This window comes from Leopardus geoffroyi, chromosome D4, assembly GCF_018350155.1.
Source record: "Leopardus geoffroyi isolate Oge1 chromosome D4, O.geoffroyi_Oge1_pat1.0, whole genome shotgun sequence".
NCBI lineage: Eukaryota > Metazoa > Chordata > Mammalia > Carnivora > Felidae > Leopardus > Leopardus geoffroyi.
In genome coordinates, this window is record NC_059342.1 from 6,902,772 (window position 1) to 6,925,298 (window position 22,527).

The 22,527-nt window shown below is 44.6% G+C and overlaps 1 long non-coding RNA gene across 1 annotated transcript; it reads right to left on the bottom strand.

The window, feature by feature from the left end:
- Window positions 1–7,068: 7,068 nt before the first annotated feature.
- LOC123593466 lies at window positions 7,069–21,655 on the bottom strand. Its single transcript, XR_006710342.1, has 2 exons — window positions 21,468–21,655; window positions 7,069–7,520 (listed from the first exon to the last, which is right to left on the bottom strand). It is a non-coding gene; the product is annotated as an uncharacterized LOC123593466 (long non-coding RNA).
- Between the last annotated feature and the right edge of the window lie 872 nt (window positions 21,656–22,527).

The window sequence follows — 22,527 nt, forward strand, 5'->3', positions numbered from 1 at the left end:
AGAATAGAGAACCCAGAAACGGACCCACACACATGTGGCCAACTAATCTTCGACAAAACAGGAAAGATTATCCAATAAAATAAAGACAGTCTCTTCAGCAAGTGGTGCTGGGAAAACTGGACAGCGACATGTAGAAGAATGAACCTGGACCACTTTCTTACACCAGACACAAAAAGAAACTCAAAACGGATGAAAGACTTCAATGTAAGACAGGAAGCCATCAAAATCCTTGAGGAGAAAGCAGGCAACAACCTCTTTGACCTTGGCCGCAGCAACTTCTTACTCACCATGTCTCCGGAGGCAAGGGAAACAAAAGCAAAAATGAACTATTGGGACCTCATCAAAATAAAAAGCTTCTGCCCAGAGAAGGAAACAATCAACAAAACTAAAAGGCAATCGACGCAATGGGGGAAGATATTTGCAAACGACATATCAGATAAAGGGTTAGTATCCAAAATCTATAAACAGCTTCTCAAACTCAACACCCAAAAAACAAATAATCCAGTGAAGAAATGGGCAAAAGACATGAATAGACACTTCTCCAAAGAAGACATTTAGATGGCCAACCGGCACATGAAGAAATGCTCAACATCACCCATCATCAGGGAAATACAAATCAAAACCACAATGAGATACCCCTCACCCCTGTCAGAACGGTTAACATTAACAACTCACACAACAACAAATGTTGGTGAGGCTGCAGACAGAGAGGATCTCTTTTGCATTGTTGGTGGGAATGCAAGCTGGTGCAGCCTCTCTGGAAAACAGTATGGAGGTTCCTCAAAAAATTAAAAATAGAACTACCCTACGACTCAGCAATTGCACTACTAGGTATTTATCCAAGGGATACAGGTATGCTGTTTTGAAGGGACACATGCACCCCCATGTTTATAGCAGCGCTATCAACAATAGCCAAAGTATGGAAAGAGCCCAAATGTCCATTGATGGATGAATGGATAAAGAAGATGTGATATATATATACAATAGAGTAGTACGCGGCAATCAAAAAGAATGAAATCCAGGGGCGCCTGGGTGGCACAGTCGGTTAAGCGTCCGACTTCAGCCAGGTCACGATCTCGCGGTCCGTGGGTTCGAGCCCCGCGTCGGGCTCTGGGCTGATGGCTCAGAGCCTGGAGCCTGTTTCCGATTCTGTGTCTCCCTCTCTCCTGCCCCTCCCCCGTTCATGCTCTGTCTCTCTCTGTCCCAAAAATAAATAAACGTTGAAAAAAAAAATTTAAAAAGAATGAAATCTTGCCAATTGCAACTATGTGGATGGAATTAGACGGTATTATGTTAAGCGAAATTAGTCAGTCAGAGAAAGACAAATATCGTATGACTTCATTCATACAAGGACTTTAGGATAACAGATGAACATAAGGGAAGGGAAGAAAAATAATATAAAAACAGGGAGGGGGACAAAACATACAAGAGATTCTTAAATACAGAGAAGAAACAGAGGGTTGCTGGAGGGGTTGTGGGAGGGGGGGATGGTCTAAATGGTAAGGGGCATTAAGGAATCTACTCCTGAAATCATTGTTGCGCCATATGCTAACTAACTTGGATGTAAATTAAAAAATAAAATAAAATAAAAAATTCCAAAAAAAAAGGAAAAGGAGAAATGTACTTTCTCTCATTCCTTTGAAGCACTTCCGTCTAGTTGATACTGGATCATTCAGAACTTGGTAGTTATTTCTACTCATTGTCCTTAATTTGTGTGGTGCCTTTAAACTGTGCCTTCCCAATAAGATTGAGACTATGCTCCTGTGTGCACTCTCTCTTCTCTGCCAAGAGCTGGGAAGGCAGCGAACCCCACCCCTCGTTCCCTTCAGAGGAAAACAGCTCAGCCCCTATCTCTGGCCTTGCCCGATAGCCTCCCCGAGCCCCATGCCAGCTCTATCAGTTTTTTGCACATGGATGCCCCTGGGGGGTGAGAGGGAGGCTGGAAGGGGGAGGAAAGGTCTATGGGGCCCCTGGCCTTTAGGAGAGTAAAGTACTCAGCCCAGGAGGAAGCCTCAGGCTTTCAGACTTCGGACTGTGAGGGAAATGATTTTAAAAGGGTAATCATACAGGCATCTGACAGTCCGTAAAGAAAACAGCAGATGACTAACAGAAATTACAGGATGGCTCCACCCTCTCGCTGAAATGGCATATTCTTTTGAACGCTCTGGGTAATTTCACAACACTCAGTGCTCTCGCTAAGAGCGGCTTTCCATCACGGAGTCTGGAAATGAGGGTAATTACGTATATCCTTCCCATCTTCATTGCCCACTCAGATCTCCCGTGTGACCAGCCTCTTTCCCCTTTCCTTGTCCAAGTCTTCATCCCTCCAGAAATCAATGTATTCATGCAAGTGGGGCAATAGTAGGCAAAGTGAGCAGGAAATAATAATAATAAATTCAATTACACAGCATTTGAGGCTCGATTTCCAGTAAAACAAAACTTCCCGGCTTCCTCCCTCCACGCAACGCGAAAGCATTTATGTAGACACAGTGCCATCTGCTGGCGACTGGAATCGCAGCAGCTGAGAATTCAGCTTCCACCTCGGGCTGCCTCCAAACCTGCACAGCTCATTTCTCTCGTTCATTCAGAACACATTCACTGGGTGCTTACTTTGAGCCACGCACAATGCTAGATGATAGAGGTACAAGAAAGCAGGGCACTCGCCTGTCTAGTGTGGTGGTTACACTTGGCACAGGTGAAAAATCATCTTGGGGAATTTTTTATTTATTTTTAAAAAGTTTTTGATGTTTACTTATCTTTGAGAGAGAGACAGAATGCAAGCAGGAGAGGGGCAGAGAGAGAGGGAGACACAGAATCCGAAGCAGGCTCCAAGCTGTCAGCACAGAGCCCGACGTGGGGCTTGAACTCACGAACTCATGAGATCATGACCTGAGCCAAAGTCAGACGCTTAACCGACTGAGCCACCCAGGCATCTTGGGGAATTTTTTAAATAAAGACCCTTAGGGGGTGCCTGGGCGGCTCAGTCGGTTGTGCGTCCGACTTCGGCTCGGTTCATGATCTCGCGGTCTGTGAGTTCGAGCCCCGCGTCGGGCTCTGTGCTGACAGCTCAGAGCGTGGAGCCTGCTTCGGATTCTGTGTCTCCCCCCTCTCTCTGCCCCTCCCCTGCTTGTGCTCTCTCTCTCTGTCTCAAAAAAAAAAAAAAAAAATGAGTCAATGTTAAAAAAAATTTTTTTTTAAATAAATGAAGACCCTTAGGCTTTGCCCTGCCACAATTCTGAATTGGTGGGTCTAAGCTAGACCCCAGGAGCCTACGTTTTAAACAAGCTTCCCAGGTGATTCTGAAACAGGGAGTCCACAAATCACATGTTGAGCAAAAGTAATGCTACAGAAGCAGATAGCGATGTAATCTGGCAAATGCCACAACGTGTAGACAGAGTCTGCTGGGGACACAGAGAAGGGATATCTAACCAGACTGGAGAATAGAGTGGAGAAGGCTTCCCGGAAGGTAGGCCTCCAGACAAATAGAAGTTGACAAGACGGAGAGGGGAGCAGAGGATCCAGACGGAGGGTGTAGCACCACCCACAAAGGCAAGAGGGCACGAAAAGTGCACACAGGTTGTGTGGGATGCTGGAGAAAAGTGTGGGGGAGGGTCAGAAAGGAAGGACCTGGAATACCGAAAGCTAACTTTATCCTAAAAGCTCTGGGGAATGTGGAAACTTTCTAAGCAGGAGAATGAAGGGATCAGATCTGCATTATAGGCAAATCCCTCTGGCAGCAATGCCTTGAGGGTGCAGGACTAAAGAGAGGGATGCCTTGGGGAAGAAGTGGTAGGTAGGTCTCTGAGGAGACGGTAGCCCAGGGCCGAGAGAAGGGAGCAGACACGGGAGTTGCTGAGAGGGCCCAAGGATGACGCTAAGGGTTCTGGACTGGGAGGCCAGATGGCGTCATTTCCAAAGACAAAGCACACACAGAGAGAGGGACGGGGTTGGGGAGGGCCAGAGAAGACTAGAAGAGGCACGACAGGGAGAGAGGCTGTGAACAGGTGTAATTGTCACTGCCCTGCTCTACCCCTTGCCGTGTGATCTGAATCCTTCCTTAACCCCACCGTGCCTTGGCTGTGTTTCCTCTATAAGATACAGATCCTAATAGTATCTACCTCATAGGGTTGTTGTGATAATTAAATGAATTGACACGTGCAAGGTGCTTAACAAAAGTGCCTCACACGTTTAAGACTCAATCGATAATCGATGTTAGCTATTATTTATGGCCAGATTCCTAACTGGTTGCGGTACATTGGGTCATTGCTCCCAATGCTTCGGTCTCTGTTTTAGAATCAAACATCCGTGTCCTTGGCTAAATGACTTTGCGGCACCTCCCGCTAGCACAGAGTACGTTCCTTCTCCTGTTCGGCATCCGTGACTCGCTCTGACCCGTGCAGTGTTAGTGACTGTGTTAGTGTGACACAAGCAGAGGCTCTAAATATGCCGGTGAGATCTGGCTTGCTCTTTTATGCGTGTGCAATTCACCAGCCACGACCTTGTTGGCCACCGGTTCTGGAATGATGAACACCAGAGAGCAGACCCCGGGCTGGACGCGCAGCCTCAGTTGGGGGAGGGGAGGGCACCTAACCCACAGGCTTGTGAGCAACAAAATAAATGAGATACGAATGCTGTCGTTACAGAGCATTATTGCAGCAACTGCTAACTAATCCACTGATACAGGAACACACTTTCTGGCCAATTTTTTTAACACTTACTCAGAGACTATGATGTCTCGACACTAGGCTGCTCAAAGGACACAGCACAAGGTGCCCGGGTACTTTAGGTTTCTGACAATACGCCAGGGCTTCTCAGCCTTTGTTAAAAGCAATCACAGGGGCGCCTGGGTGGTTCAGTCGGTTAAGCGTCGGACGTCAGCTCAGGTCATGATGTCGCAGTCCTGTGAGTTCGAGCCCCGTGTCAGGCTCTGTGCTGACAGCTCCGAGCCTGGAGCCTGCTTCGGCTTATGTGTCTCCCTCTCTCTCTCTGTCTCTCAAAAATAAACACTAGAAAACATTTTTTTTTTTTTTTTAAAAAGCAATCGTTATAGAGGTTTCCCAACTTGCAGTCACTGAGAGGTTACTTCGGGTGCCTTCACGTCCAGCAGAAGAGAGGTAGTGAGCCGGAAAAGTGGCAGGTGGGCAACCCACTTCTGCTTACACCCTTCCTTCCCCTTGGCCAAACTCAACTCATGGCCCAGACCACAGAGTGACCCAACAGAAAGCTAAGTTTAATTACAGGCTTGAAACACAGAAGTGGGCCCAACTAGACCTCCAAACGTCCTAAGAGCAGCAGCGTCTGCAAGGCCATTCGCTGTGTGGAAAGGACCCACAGGAGCCAGCAGACCTTCTTTCCCTTTATCTGCGAGTGTTTGGGTCTTTGTCCGTCCCTCAGGTGTACCTGATAACCCTGCTTTAGTCTAGACAGCAGAGCGGAGAGAGCACTGGGTCAGGAGTCAAAAAAAAAAAAAAAAAAAAGTTCTGCTGACTGCTTGTCTGACATTGAGTAAATCACTTAAACTGGCTGCCTCTCTGTTTTCCGTCTGTAAAATGGGGATGATAGGACCTGCCCCCAGGTATCACCTAGTTGTCATAAGGATAAAATGAAAATATGCTTTCAAAACTGTAAAATGAGGGGCCCCTGGCCGGCTCAGTTGGTAAAACGTGAGACTCTTGATCTTGAGGTCATGCGTTAGAGCCCGGTGTTGAGGGTGGAGATAACTTAAAAATTAAAAAGAATTTTAAAAGGTACATATTTATTTAAAAAACTATAAAATGGGGCGCCTGGTGGCTCAGTCGGTTAAGCACCAGACTTCGGCTCAGGTCATGATCTCACGGATTGTGAGTTTGAGTCCCGCGTGGGGCTCTGTGCTGACAGCTCGGAGCCTGGAGCTGCTTCAGATTCCGTGTCTCCCTCTCTCTCTGCCCCTCCCCTGCTCTCTCTCTCTCTCAAAAATACATAAAGATTAAACATTTTTTTAAAAACTGTAAAATGAAGTATAAGTAATACATCCTAGCAACAGGAGCTTCAATGTGGGGGCTCGGAGAGTAGGAGCAGGAAGAATAATACGGAAATGGCGCCCCCTTCTGTGCATCTCAGGAACTGCCCCACACCACCAGGAGCAGGCTTCGTGCCCAGCGGGGAGTCCGAGGCTCAGGCATCGCCAGGTTTCCTCCTACTTCATGTTCTCTTTATCAGTTGCTTTATGAGTTTCCTCCTTGTTTAAATTCCCCACCCCTGTCTCTTCCCTCGGGTTTGACTTCAGTCTGAACACGGGATCGTCACAGCCACTTAGAATTCTCCCCCTGAGCCCTCATCATTTCTTTTCTTTCTTTTAAGGTTTATTTCTCTATTTTGAGAGAGAGAGAGAGAGAGAGAGAGAGAGAGAGAGAGAGAGAGAATCCCAAGCAGGGGTCGGAGCTGTCAGCACAGAGCCCAGAGAGGGGCTCAAACGCACAAACCGGGAGATCATGACCTCAGGGGAAGTCAGATGCTTAACGGACCGAGCCACCCAGGCGCCCCAGCTCCGATCATTTTTTATCCCACTGCGGGGCTCCATTCCGCACTGTGGGCCTCTCCTGTTTAGGACAGACTAAGTTCTAACAGAGTTCGTCCTTTCCTGTTTGGCTCATCAGTTAGTACTTGCTGAGAAATAAATATTTTTCACCTGCTCATCCACATATTCTGTGCTGTTCTCCAGACAGTGAATTACAAGCCCAAGGCGAGACTGCAAAGAGCGTTTGTCTCGAGGGTCCTTTCTGCACAGGGTTTTGTTGGTTTTCTTTTGTTTTTGTATTAAGCACCAAGAGCCAAGGACCGGGTGTTCCTGAAACCCTTCTTCCCATTATGCAAAGCCTCACGGTGCCCCAAGGCATCACAGTTCCATCTACGGGGACAAATTTGAGTAATTAACTTTTCAAAAGTTATCTGCCACCTGATAGTATCTTAATGTGCTAACACACTTGTCTTTTAATAGCAATCTTTAAAATCTTGAGCCAAAGACTGGGGGTGGAGAGATTAAAAAAAAAAAAAAAAAAAGAAAGAAAGAGAATGTCCACTTCCAATAAAAAGATTTGCCTAAAGAGATTATTACACGTTTACACAAAGAGCCTTACCTTTACACAATGATAAAGTGTTCCCATTTTACTAAGAGCCTCACCGCCTGCTTGGAGGCCGTGTGATCACCGCTTACTGAGCAGAGGGAGGCCCAGCAAGGTTTCGTATTCGCTCAGGTCTGTAGAACCAGGCCTGGGACTCAACTCTTCTGCTGTGCCCCCCATTCTTCTGAAGAGAATATTTGATGAGGCAGAGGCTGCAAATACTGACTGAAAAGAGATATTGATAGTTGAAAAGAATTGTTCACAGATTAAAATTTTCCTTCAATTACTATTATTTGGTATTACTGTTCACAGCAGTCATTAATACCCTCTTCTGCTCTCCAGAAGGAAGACTCCAGAGTGTAGAGGTTTTGCTGTGTTGATCGCTATGTTCCTGAAACCATGGCTGACCTTCCGTAAGTACTAATTGAAACAAGCAAACAAAAAAATGAATCAATATGAATAATAAAAAGGTGATGTTATCAATTATGTCTCAGTAAAGCTGAAAAAAAAATACACTGAGAAAAATCCACTGCCCTTATTTTTTTTAAGTGAAGTTATGGGGGCGCCTGGGTGGCTCAGTAGGTTAAGCATCTGACTCTTGATTTCAGCTCACGTCATGCTCCTAGGGTCGTGGGGTCAAGCCCCGCATCAGGTTCTGAGCTAAGTGTGGAGCCTGCTTAAGATTCTCTCTCTCTCTCTCTCTCTCTCTCTCTCTCTCTCTGCCCCTCTCCCCTGCTCACACACACATTCTCTCTAAAATAAGTAAACAGATAAAATAAATAAAGTGAAGTTATGTTAGATTGGATTTGTTTTATTCTATGACTGGATAAAAAGTATATAGATTCATTACAGCTTTTTCAAATGAAACAGAAAAGTGAAAAAACAAATGAACACATCACACGCATTAGGATGGCACGCACGGAACAGAGGCCATGGGAGGACAGGGTGAGAAAGTGGCCGTGTGCAAGCCCAGAGGAGGGCTCTCACCGGACGTCAATCCTGACGACACCTTGATCTTGGACTCCCAGCCTCCAGAGCTGTGAGAAAACAAAAAGTAAAGCCTCTCAGTCTATGGCATTTTGTGGCCACTGGAGCAGACTAATACAGGATACACTTCTCCTGTATAGGTTCTCCTGAAATACAGGCTGCATTTCTCTTGGGTAAACACCTATGAGAGAGATTCCTTGGTCTTATGGTAGGTGTGTATTTAACTTGACAAGAAATTGCCAAACTGTTTTCCAGAGTCGCTGCATCATTTTGTGTTGACATCAGCTGTAGTTGCCCCACATCCTCGTCAATATTCGGTGTTACCTGGTGAGGCCTTTGCTTTTTTTGTTTTTTGTTTGTTTTAATTTTAGCTATCCTGGTGGGATATACTGGTATCTAATTATGGTACTGTTTTACATTTTCCTTTTCTTTTTTATTTTATTTTATTTTATTTTTTTTTGAGAGAGAGACAGAGAGCGAGAGAGATATCAAGTAGGAGAGAGGGCCAGAGGGAGAGACAGAGAGGGAGAGAGAGATCCTCAAGCAGGCTCCATAATGAGCAGGACTCAATCCCACCATCCTGGGATCATGACCTAAGCCAAAATCAAGAGTCCAGTGCTCAGTCAACTGAGCCATCCAGGCACCCCTACATTTTCCTGATGATGTTAAGCATCTTTCAAGTGCCTACATGTTAATCATATGTCTTCTTTGATGAAGTATTTGTTCACATTTGTTTCCCTTTTTGTTATCAGGTTGTGTGTTTTGTTATTATTGAGGTGTTAATGGGTCTTTATCTATCCTAGGGTATAAGCATTTCATTCAGTATATGTTTTGCAAAGATTTTCTTCCAGTCTGTCTTACCTTCATATTTTCTGAACATTGTCTTTCAAAGGGCCTAAGTTTTTAGTTTTTATTTATTTATTTATTTATTTATTTGTGTTTATTTTTGAGAGAGAGAGGGAGAGAGAGAGAGAGAGAAAGAGAGATGCGTGCGTGCATGAATAGGGGAGGGACAGAGAGAGAGGAAGACACAGAATCCGAAGCAGGCTCCAGGCTCTGAGCTGTCAGCACACAGCCCGATGCGGGGCTCAAACCCATGAGCTGTGAGATCATGACCTGAACCGAAGTCGGATGCTTAACCGACCGAGCCACCCAGGCACCCTGCTAAGTTTTTATTTTTAATAAAGTCTAATTTATAAGGTTTTTCTCTTATGGTTCATGCTTTTTGGGTTCTAAGAAATCTTTACCTAAACAAAAATGACAAAGGTTTTCCCCTACATTTCTTTCAGAAGTTTTATAGTTTTTTGAAAGTTTATTTATTTTGAGAGAGACAGAGACAGAGCACACAAGCAGGGGAGGGGCAGAGAGAGAGGGAGACAGAGAGAATCCCAAGCGGCCTCTGCACTCCTAGTGCAGAGCCCGATGTGGGACTCGAATCCACGCACTGTGAGGTCATGACCTGAGCTGAAATCAAGAGCCAGATGCTTAACCAACTCAGCCACCTAGGCGCCCCAAAGTTTTATGCTTTTAACTTTTACATTGAGGCGTATGATCCACTTTGAATTAATTACAGCATATGATGAGAGGTAAGAATTGAGTTCATGTTTTTCCACAAGGATATCCTATTATTCTAGCAACATTATTATTTTTTGTAAGTAATCTCCACACCCAACATAGGGCTCAAACTCACAGCCCCAAGATCAAGAGTTCCATGCTCTACTAACCGAAACACCCAGTCGCTCCTCTAGCAATATTGTTTAAAAGACCATCCTTTTCTTCTTTGTCAAAAATGAATTGACATTATTATATGTAAGTCTATTTCTGGACTCCCTATTCTGTCCCATCCATATGCCTATCTTTACATCAACACCACGCTGTCTTAATTACTATAGCCTTACAGTAAATCTTGAAATCTGGTAAAGTTCTCCATTCCTATTCTTTCTTACGTTTGTTTTGGCTGATCTAGATTCTTTCTATTTCTCCACAAATTTTAGAATAAACCCATCAATTTCTATTAAAAAAAAAAAACAAAAACAACAAACCCAAACAACCTACTGACATCGTGACCAAGACTATGTTAAATCTATAGATGATTTGGGGGAGGATTGACATAACAATAATGAGTTTCTATGCATAAACACGATACATGTAACCATTTATTTAAGTCTTCTGTAATTTTTCTTGGAAATATTTTGTAATGTTCAATATTCGGTCTTTGCATTCAGTTTGTTAGATTTACCCCTAATATTTATTTTAACGTTACTACAGGGGCACAACGGTGGCTTAGTCTGTTGAGTGTTGGACTTCAGCTCAGGTCACGATCTCATGGTTCATGAGTTTGAGTCCCACATCAGGCTCACTGCCGTCAGCCGGTTAGCACAGAGCCCGCTTTGGATCCTCTGTCCCCCTCTCTCTCCCCTCTCCCACTTGTGCTTTCCCCAAAATAAATAAATATTTTTTAAAAATATTACTTCAAATGGCATTTTAAAAGCTTTTTATTTATTTATTTTTATTTTACATCTAAGTCAGTTAGCATATAGTGCAACAACGATTTCAGGAGTAGAACGCGGTGATTCATCCCCTATGTATAACACCCAGTGCTCAGCTCGTGTCCTCTTTAATGCCCCTTGCCCATTTAGCCCATCCCTCCACCCACAACCCCTCCAGCAACCCTCAGTTTGTTCTCTGTATCTAAGAGTCTCTTATGTCTTGTCCCCCTCCCTGTTTTCATATTATTTTTGCTTCCCTTCCCTTCTGTTCATCTGTTTTGTATCTTACATTCCACATATGAATGAAGTCATATGATGTTTGTCTTTCTCTGACTAATCTCACTTAGCATAACACCCTCTAGTTCCATCCACGTTGTTGCAAATGGCAAGATTTCATTCTTTTTGATTGCAAAAACTTTTTATTTGAAATGGCCTGTTGCTAGTGTATAGAAATACCATTGTTTCTCTGAATCTTGCAACTAGAACTCATTAGTTCTAGTGGCTTTTTAAATTTTTTTTTAACGTTCATTCATTTTTGGGGAAAGAGAGAGAGAGAGAGAGAGAGAGAGAAACAGAGCATGAGTGGAGGAAGGGCAGAGAGATCTAGTAGCTTTTTTGTAGATTCCTTAGGATTTTTCACATACAACCCCATTTGTGAACGAGACAGTTGTGTTTCTTCCTGTTTTCCTTGCCTTATTGCACTGACCAGCACCTCCAGAACAATGTGAAAGAGACACGATGAGGGTAGACATCTTTGTCTTGTTCCTTACCTTCGGAAGAATATATTCACCATTAAGTATGATGTTAGCTTTAGGCTTGTTTTCTTTTGTTCTGTATGCTTTGGTATCTTGTTAAATCCTGCTGTGACTCAGAACATGGTCACTGTAAATATCTCACATGTGAATGAAAAGAACATTACCTATCTATCTACCTATTGAGATCTCCTACATTTTCTCATTTTAACACTTCCCCACGTCTTATATGCATATTACATTAACATCTTAGAGATGTCACCCCAATAGATTATATATATACGTATTTTTTTAAATTAATTAACTTTGTTTACATCTTGGAAAACTTTAGTTATCAGTATAAAAAGGCTTCCTCATTCTGTTTTCTTCCTCCTTCCTTCTGAATGCCATTAGGTGGCATTTCATCATACGGATGGACCACACTTGACTTAACCAGTGTATCCCACTTTGAAGGGTATTTTTTGTTTTGGGAGTTTTGTTTTTTAATCAGGAAGGCAAATTTCTCTCTCTCTCTCTCTCTCTCTCTCTCTCTCTTTTCCCTTTTCTTCTTCTTTTTAACCTTTTGACCCCTTTCTCTCATTTCTCCCACTCTCCACCCTTGCCTCTGGCAGCTATCAGCAGTCTGTACTCTGTGTCTAGAAGCTTGGCTTGTTGATGTTGTGTGAGACTCCACACAGAAAAGAGAAGCATGGTATTTGTCTCTCTCTGACTTATTTCACTTAGCATAATGCCCTCAAAGTCCATCAGTGTTGCAGTAAATGGCAAGGATTTATTCTTTTTTTTTTTTTTTTAACATTTATTTTTGAGACAGAAAGAGACAGAGCATGAACGGGGGAGGGGCAGAGAGAGAGGGAGACACAGAATCTGAAACAGACTCCGGGCTCTGAGCTGGCAGCACAGAGCCCGACGCGGGGCTCGAACTCACAGACTGTGAGATCATGACCCGAGCTGAAGTCGGACGCTCAACTGACTGAGCCACCCAGGCACCCCAGGATTTATTCTTTTTGATGGCTAAGTCACATTTCTTGGTATATACCACATTCCATTGCATACACCACAATTTCCTTATCCATTCATCCATCGATGGACAATTAGGTTGTTTCCATATCCTGGCTAGTGTAAACTAATGCTGCAATGAACATGAACGTCCACGTATCCTTTCGAATTAGGGTTTTCGTTTTCTTCTGAGCAATACCCAAATGTGGAGTTGCTGGATCGTATGGTAGTTCTATTTTTAATATTTTGAGAATACTCCATAGTGGTTTTCAGAGTGGCTGAGCCAATTTACATTCCCACCAGTGAGGCACGAGGGTTCCCTTTTCTCCACATCCCTGCCAACATTTACTATTTCTGGTCTTTAGCCATTCACTTTATAGCCATTCTAACAGGTATGGGTGGTATCTCACCATGGTTTTGATTTGCACTCCCCTGACGATTAATGATGTTGAGCATCATTTCATGTACCTGTTGGCCATCTGTATGTCTTCTTTGGGAAAGTGAAATTCCATTGTATGAATATACTACATTCTGTTTATCTATTCATCTGTCGAAGGAGGTTTGAGTTGTTTCCATCTTTTGGGTATTATGAACGATGTTGCTATAAACACTCACGTACAAGTTTTTGTGTAGACCTAAGTTTTCAGTTCCCTTGGGTATATACCTAGCAGTGGAACTGGGTTATATGGTAACACTATGTTTCATTGAGAAATCGCCGGATTGTTCTCAAATTACTGCACCATTTTACATTTCCACTGGAAGTGCATGAGAATCCCAATTCCTCCACATCTTCACCAACACTTGTGTGATCTGACTTTATTTTAACCTTCTTACTTTCCAATTTTTCTTTTTCCCTACCTCCTTCACTCACTTCTCTATTTCCTCCCCTCATTTGGACAAATCTTCAGAATTTCTTTTCTTTTTAAATATTTTTTAACACTTATTCATTTTTGAGAGACAGAGAGAGACAGAGCATGAGTGGGGAAGGGGGAGAGAGAGAGGGAGACACAGAATCAGAAGCAGGCTCCAGGCTCTGAGCTGTCAGCACAGAGCCCCATGTGGGGCTCAAACCCACGAACCACAGGTTCATGACTTGAAGTCAGACACTTAACCGACTGAGCCATCTTGGCGCTCTTAAGTCTTCAGAATTTCTAATATTACTGAGACCCTAAAATAGTTCCACCCAGGAACCCTTTCCCTCGTATTAGATCTTAAACTTCTCTTCAGTTAAAGTCGCTACCGGCCTCTAACTCATTTCTACTATGTGCTTTTTTGGATTTCTAATCCTCAACAGCCAAGCCCCCATCTAAATGCACTGCACCCTGTCAGTGTTTCTGATCTCAGGGTTTGAAAAGAATCTTCAAAGTTTCTTAGTCTTGTTCATTTTATGAAAGAAGGATGTGGAGAGAAGACTGAATAAAAAGAAGGTGGGAAATAAGAGAAGGGAAGCAGAGGGAGGAGACAGGAGGGAAGCACCAAGCTTATGCCTGACATTTTACACAATCTTATTCAAATCTCACAACGACCCCAAAAGATTGGTGTTACGTTTCCCCTGTTTCAAAAATGAGGGGACTGAAGCTAAGAGAAGTTAATTATTTTGTTTGAGGTCCCCCAACCTGTGAGAGTCAAACTTAGCTACTTGCAACTACAAATCCTGTGATCCAGGAAACTCGAATTTCAAGGAGAAGAATGACCCTCATGGGTGTATGATTACCTTATCCCTCGGTCCTGGGACAGACATACCCTGGATGGACCACGGCTCCAGCAGTGAAGGGGGATTATTAGGAGAATAACACAGTGTCTTGTTTCTGAAGGGAAGTCAGTGCTGTGATGGGAGTAGTTTTGTCTCAAAGGACAGGAGACGCCTCTGGCTAGGAGAAAATAGGCTGGGAAGTATGTCCCTCAAGCAAGGTTATGGTATTTGTCACCTGGAAGGAACTCCAGAGTTAGATAAGTGAGACAGTATAGAGAATTCCAGGAGAAAACTTCAGAACATGGGTTACCTCAGAGCAAAGGAAGCTACTCATATTTCTACAAATTATTCAAAGAGCAGTAGCGGGTGCCTGGGTGGCTCAGTTGGTTAAGCGGCTGACTTCAGCTCAGGTCATGATCTCACAGTTCGTGAGTTCGAGCCCCGCAGAGGGCTCTGTGCCAACAGCTCGGAGCCTGGAGCCTGCTTTGGATTGTGTGTGTGTGTGTATCTCTCTCTGCCCCTCCCCTGCTCGCACTGTATCTCTCTCTCAAAAAATAAACATTAAAAAAAGATAAAACAAGAGCAGTAGCAATTTATAAAAATAGAACAAGGTCATTACACAACCAAGTTCATTTGTTTCATTTTTGCCTTTGACTTGTAGGTCTTGCTTTTGAAAATATTTTTTTTTTTTTAATTTTTTTTTTCAACGTTTATTTATTTTTGGGACAGAGAGAGACAGAGCATGAACGGGGGAGGGGCAGAGAGAGAGGGAGACACAGAATCGGAAACAGGCTCCAGGCTCTGAGCCATCAGCCCAGAGCCCGACGCGGGGCTCGAACTCCCGGACCGCGAGATCGTGACCTGGCTGAAGTCGGACGCTTAACCGACTGCGCCACCCAGGCGCCCCGAAAATATTTTTGAAAAATTAAATCTTGTTGCATAACTAACAAAGTCAAACCGTTAAACCATAATCAGAGAGAAGTCTGATCTCCGTCTCTATCTCTCTGCTCCATTCCCTCCCCCTAGAGGTAATGAGCATTTTTTGTTTTTTAATTTGTTCTTTTAACTTTTTTATATTTCTATTTCAATTTTTCTTTCTCTTTTTTTTTTTTTTTTTTTTTTTTTTTTTTTTTTAAGTAATCTCTGTGCCCAAGGTGGGGCTCGAACTCATGACCCTGAGTTGCATGCTCTACTGACTAAGCCAGCCAGGGACCCCTTATGTATTTTTAAAAAAATATATAAGGTAGGGGCGCCTGCCTGGCTCAGTCAGTGGAGCATACAATTCTTAATCTCAACGTTGTAAATTCGAGTCCCACGTTTGTTGGGTGTAGAGATGAAATCTTAAAATACGGGACATTCATTTCTTCTTCCCCTTTTAGTTAAATGGTAGTATATTACCTTAGTTCGGCAATCCTGCTTTTTTCCACTGGATATCATGTCATAGCAATACATAGAGGTATTTCTTACTTGTTTTTAGAGCTGTGTACTAATTCTAGTATGTGAACGGGTCCTAGTTTATGAAAGCATTCTGTGATGGATGATCGTTGAAGTTGTTTCCACTTTTTTGGTTTTGCAAACAGTGGTCACTGAGTAACCTTATGTATCTTTTTGCATTTTTGTCAGTGAATCTTTAGGCTTGAGGCCTAAAAGTGGGATATTTGGATCGACAGGTTAATATATATGCAATTTTACTAGATAGTGCCAAATTCCCCTCCCCCTGGATTATACCATTTTTGCGTGCCCACCAGCAAAAAATTAAAGTGCTTGTTCCCTGACTGCTTTGTCAACACGTTTTGCTGTCTAAACTTTTAGATTTCTGCCAATCTGAGAGTTGGGGAATAGTATCTTCGTGCAGTTTTCATTTGCATTTCCTTTAAGTGTGACTGTACATCTTTTCACATATTTAAAGGTCCTTTATTTTCATTATTGCGTGTGTGTGAATTGTGTGTGTATATCTCCTGTCTATTTTCCACAAGGTGATGGTTTTCCTTTTCTTCTCCAAGTGATGAAGCCCTTAGTATATTTATGAAGGATACTGATGGTGATGTGCTGAGAGCCCGCCTACAAGCGCCGATTGTTAAATCGTCAGGAATTTTGTGACCCAGCTGATGTCACATGGGTGCAGGTGAGCGCATTTTGGCAACTTAAAATCTACTGTGGTGGGAGGCTTTACACCATGGCAATTGGCAAAGACTGTGAACCAGGAGTCCTTGCTCTCCAGAACACAATCAGACAACATTAATCCTTTGTAAGTCGGAAATACCTATCGCAGTTTTTAGCTTTTTATTTTGCTTATGATGTGTTTCACTAACGCAAAAATTTTATTGTCACTGTTGTTTTGTATAGTCCAAATTTCAGTCTTTTCCTTAATTGCCTCTGGATTTTGAGTTCAGGAAGTTTCCCCAATTCCTTAATTACGGAGGAATCCGCTCTTACTTCCTTCTAGTAATTATACAGCTTTGTTTCTTTAAAAAGTTTTTAAATCTTTGACCCATTCGGAATTCATCTTGTGTAGAGAAACGGATATGACTGTCTGGCTATCTATTTACCCCAATACTATTTACAAAGAAGGACTTTTTCCTCCATTGATTTTAGATGCCAGCTTTATCACATATTAAATTTCCAGATGCAATTATTTTTGGATTTTCTTTTTTTTTTTAATTTTTTTTTTCAACGTTTATTTTTATTTATTTTTGGGACAGAGAGAGACAGAGCATGAACGGGGGAGGGGCAGAGAGAGAGGGAGACACAGAATCGGAAACAGGCTCCAGGCTCTGGGCCATCAGCCCAGAGCCCGACGCGGGGCTCGAACTCACGGACCGGGAGATCATGACCTGGCTGAAGTCGGACGCTCAACCGACTGCGCCACCCAGGCGCCCTATTTTTGGATTTTCTACTCTGTTTCATTGATCTATGTATTCATGTCCCAATACCATAATCTTATTGTACAAGCTTATAATGTTTTTTTATTTTTATTTTATTTTTTTTTTTAATTTTTTTTTCAACGTTTATTTATTTTTGGGACAGAGAGAGACAGAGCATGAACGGGGGAGGGTCAGAGAGAGGGAGACACAGAATCGGAAACAGGCTCCAGGCTCTGAGCCATCAGCCCAGAGCCCGACGCGGGGCTCGAACTCACGGACCGCGAGATCGTGACCTGGCTGAAGTCGGACACTTAACCGACTGCGCCACCCAGGCGCCCCTATAATGTTTTTTTAAATGTTTATTTACTTTTGAGAGAGAGACGGAGTATGAGTGGGGGAGGGCAGAGAGAGAGAGGGAGACACAGAATCCGAAGCAGGCTCCAGGCTCCGAGCTGTCAGCACAGAGCCTAATGTGGTGCTTGAACCCACAAACCCTGAGATCATGACCTGAGCCCGAGTCAACCGCTTAACCGACTGGGCCACCCAGGAGCCCCAAGTCTTATAATGTTTTAATGACTGGTAGGGCTGGCCTCATTTTCTTCTTTCTCAGAGCTTTCCCAAATATTCTCATTGATTTAATTTTCCAAGGCTCCTTCTTCTGTTGCTTTTGCAAAGTGTTTTAAAAAAAAATATGGGCTTGCGCTGCCTGGGTGGCTCAGTCGGTTAGCGTTCAACTTCGACTCAGGTCATGATCTCACAGTTCACGAGTTCAACCCCGCAACGGGCTCTGTGCTGATAGCTCAGAGCCTGGAGCCCGCTTCGGATTCTGTGTCTCCCTCTCTCTCTGCCCCTCCCTCACTCTCGCTCTGTCGTTCTCTCAAAAATAAACAAACATTTAAACAACAACAACAACAACAACATGGCCTTGTATTTTCTGACTTCTGCCTCCTCTGTAGGGTCCATAACCCTACTTTAGTTGAGACCTTCTCTTTCTTTTTCCCCTGATGTTCTTGTCCTGGATAAGTTGAATTCTACTCACAGACGTTTCCTCGGACAGAAAGCATTATGTAAACTTCATCTAGCATTGTGAATCACTAATTCTGTTCCTGAGTAGCTATGGGATCTGGGGGCAAAACCATCTCCAGATTTTTTCAACTATACATTGAAAATAAAAAATAACCTATTTCATAGAGGGTTTGTTTTGTGCAATTAGAAATAATTTTCAGGCAGTTCTCAGTCCTACCTGTCAGTAGAATTTGACTCACTTAATTACTCCCTCCTTGGAACACAACTGGCTGACTTCCAGCTGACCCCACACTCACCCTAACTTACCTTCCCCCCCAGGCTCCCTCAGTGTTGCCTCCTCAGCCTAGAAAGTGGGGGGACTCCAGAACTCAGACTTCAGACCTCTTCTCCTCTCATCTAAATTCACTCCCCTAGTGAGTTTATACTATCTTCAGAATTTAAAGGATGACTCCCGGGGGCCTGGGTGGCTCAGTCGGTGACACGGTTACACGTCAGATTCTGGTTGCGGCTCAAGTCATAATCCCAGGGATGGAGCCCGATGTCAGGCTCCTCGCTGAGCACGGAGCCTGCTTGGGATTCTCTCTCTCTCTCTCTCTCTCTGCCTTTCCCCTGCAATCCCTCTCTCTCTCTCGCTCTCAAATTTAAATAAACATTCCCAAACTTTGTATCTCCAGCCCAGACCTGCACTACGTACTCAAAATCTGTACACCTAACTGCTTCCTTATCAACTCCCACTGGATGTCTCAAAGATATTACCAATTTAATGTATCCCAAAACAACTCTAATATTCTCCCCCAAACCTGTTTCCCTCACGGTCCTCCCAATCATCTCAGTTAATGACAATTCTGTTCTTCTAGCAGCTGGTGGGGGTGGGGGGCACTTTTTGTCCACTCTCTAATCCACCTACCCCTGGGTTCATCCATGTGGCCACAAGTGGCAGTGATGAGGTCTTAGACTGGTGGGGGTTCGGAGTTAACAGCCAAGAAAGAATTCTTGAGACGTCTTCGGTGCAAAAGGGTGATTTTACTGGGGTGCCTGGGTAGCTCAGTCAGTTAAACGTCCGACTTCGGTTCAGGTCATGATCTCACAGTTCGTGAGTTTGAGCCCCACATCGGGCTCTGTGCTGACAGCCCGGGGCCTGGAGCCTGCTTCGGATTCTGTGTCTCCCTCTCTCTCTGCCCCTCCCCTACTCATGCTCTGTCTCTCTAAAATGAGCAAATGTCAAAAAAATTTTTTTTTTAATTTTTTTTTTAAGTGGCCATTTTATTAAAGCACAGGGATAGGATTCATGGACAGAAAGAGCTGCACGAGGGTTGTGCAGAGTGACCAGTTATATACTATGGAGTTGGGGAGACAGAGTCAAATGGGAGGCCTCCAGAGGGACTGGGATGTGCTAAGGAGGACTCCCAGGACACCTGAGGCCTTGCTGTCTTCAAGCTAAGGTGGTTTTCCCTCTAGTAAGGCATTAACATCAGGACAGCAGGGGGTTTCTGGAGAAATGTTCTACTCTGTATGTGCCTCAAGTATTTGCCAATGGGCTGCAGGTTATAAGGAAGTTTAATCTTACCTGCCATTTCCTTCTTGCCTTTGTTCCCACATCATTGTGGACGGGAGGGTGACGTTGGGGCTCCAGGATATGAGGTTTCTGGAGATTAGGCTGTTGATAAGATTGCCTTTTTCTTGGAATTTACTAAGATATTTGTAAACTGATGGAGACTCCTGTCAGCAGGACTGGGGTCTCCATCAGTTAACTGTTTGTTTTCTTTCCTCCCCTTTGTCCTTGGGCAGCCAAGGTGCCTGAGGAATGCCACAAGTATCCAACCTGGGGTGGGGGGTTGGAGGAGGGGGGTGATGCCAGCTTGTGATTCCCCCTCGGCTCGCCTGATGCTCTCTCATCACCAGCTCAGCTTTTCCAGGCCGGAATGACTGTGACGGCCCGGCGTCCCCCCACAGGGTCTATCTCAGGCTTCTTCAGACCCTGACTTCTGCAGGATTCCTAGAAGGCAAGCCCCAGCACACAAGCCCTTCCTGAATCTCTTGTCCACGTACATCCTCTGAGGTATTACCGTGAACTCAGAGCCCTTACCGCACTAGGCCCCCGCGAATGCCTATGTATGGAGAAATGCCCGTGTTAGGCCCAGCCGCCCAGACACCTCCCACAGCTCGGCACTTACTTACTCATTTGTCATCAAGGAACTTTAGCAAAGCTGCAATTAGTCGACAGCTTTGTGGGGCCTGTTGATGTGACCACAACACTCAGCTTTTTTTCTCCCTGATGACAGGATGATTCCTCTGTTTTGTTTGTTTGTCTAAACATTTTTTTTTTTTTTCTAAGCCAAACTTCCTCAAGATTTTCTCTTAGGGCCCTTTTGCAGCTAAAAGCTCAAATGTTCCCGGCATTGGAGATTAGAAGCACTTTCTCAACACCTTCAGGTTTTCTAGTGTTTCCCCACTTGGACTTGTGCAGACTTTTCCCTTCTTTCGTCACTTCTGTTTTGTAAGTTTTCCACTCCTTTCGTTTGTGTTCTTTTTCCTTACGTAATCCCTTCCTTGGCTTTCCTTGGGTTATTTTGATGGCCTTTTTCTAACTACATGAACTGAATGTCTAAGTCATTTGTTTTCATTCTTTTTTTTTTTTTTTTTTTAATTTTTAAATGTTTATCTTTGAGAGAGAGAGAAAGAGAGACAGTGTGAGCGGGAGAGGGGCAGAGAGAGAGGGAGACAGAATCTGAGACAGGCTCCAGGCTCTGAGCTGTCAGCACAGAGCCTGACGGCGGGGCTTGAACTCAAGAGATCATGACCTGAGCCTAAGTTGAACGCTCATCCCACTGAGCCACTCAGGCGCCCCTGTTTTCATTCTTTCTTAATCATGAATAAATATCACAAGCTATTCAATGTCCGTCTTTCTTTCTTTCTTTTTTAAAATGTTTATTTTTTTGGGGCGCCTGGGTGGCGCAGTCGGTTAAGCGTCCGACTTCAGCCAGGTCACGATCTCACGGTCCGGGAGTTCGAGCCCCGCGTCAGGCTCTGGGCTGATGGCTCAGAGCCTGGAGCCTGTTTCCGACTCTGTGTCTCCCTCTCTCTCTGCCCCTCCCCCGTTCATGCTCTGTCTCTCTCTGTCCCAAAAATAAATAAACGTTGAAAATAAAATAAAATAAAATAAAATGTTTATTTTTGAGAGTGGGGGAGGGGTAGATACAGAATCTGAAACAGGCTCCAGGTTCTGAGCTGTCAGCTCTGTCTCTCTCTGTCCCAAAAATAAATAAACGTTGAAAATAAAATAAAATAAAATAAAATGTTTATTTTTGAGAGTGGGGGAGGGGTAGATACAGAATCTGAAACAGGCTCCAGGTTCTGAGCTGTCAGCATAGAGCCCAATGAGGGCTCAAACTCATGAACTGTGAGATCATGACCTGAGGCAAAGTAGGATGCTTAAGAGACTGAGCCTCCCAGGCGCCCCATCTAAGTGCAGTGCCTCCTACCCATTAAACGCCCCCTCCAGCCCCCCAGTGCCCCAGTCCCCACCCCGCCATCCAGTCCCCCAGCTCAGATACACTTACCCTGTGGCTGGCATTGTAGTGGACACACGTTATTTTAACAACTCATGCCAATCTTCCAGGCCCATGTTACAGGTAAAATAAGCACTCAGATGTCTGTCTTGCGATGCCTGGCTGATTCAGTCAAAACAGCATGCAACTCTTGATCTCAGAGTCATGAGTTCGAGCCCCACCTTGGGTGTGGAGATTACGAAAAAGAAAAATAAGTAAACTTAAAAAAAAAAAAAGTCAGTCTTGTGTTTCCATTCCTGGAATAGAAATATTTGAACAGTTTTAAGGTTTTGCCCCCTAACCGTGCCTTCCTCCCTCCGTCCTCTAACTCAACACCCAGAGCAAATGCCATCTCTGCAAAGTAAAGGTTCCTAAAGCACTGACCACCTGATATAACACAGCCTCCCTCCACACTTTCACACGTTCTATTTTGTTCCTAACACTGATCTCAAATTACCTTGCTCCTTTATTTGTTTCCTTGAGACGACCTGCCTCTACCACTAAACTTAAACTTCCAGGAACAGAAACTTGGTGTTGTTCAACACCGCACTGCCGAGGCTTCACTGAAGAAATACCCGTGGCATCAATGCGTTGCCAAAAGCAGAGAATGGAGCTTGTGCAGGAGCCGGCACTTCTAGACTCCGCTAAAAGTAACAACAGCTACTCCTGAATCTGAAAGCGTGATCCTGGGAGATCAGAGGCACCCCTCCACGGCTGGGACTCAGGGCACCTCACTGAATTTCGGCTGGGTGTCCCCTCCTGTGGTGGGGGGTTGGAAACGAGCCTAGTCACCCATTGTGATTCTACGCACAACAACGTACCTTAAAACCTGCGCGAAAGCAAGTGGGGAGGAGGAGCGGTCGCCCGGCCGCAGAGGAGGGGGGGGAGGTGCGGGCTGGGGGTGGGGGAGGAGGGGACAGTCTGGAGACCAGGGAGAGGGGGCGAGGGGGCGCAGGGGTGGGGAGGGACGCGAGGGAGGGCCGGGGCGGGACGGGCGCGGAGCTGGGGGAGGCCGAGGGCACGCGGGGGGTGCCGACGAGACTTCCCGGGCCCCGGCGGCGGCGGGGGCGGG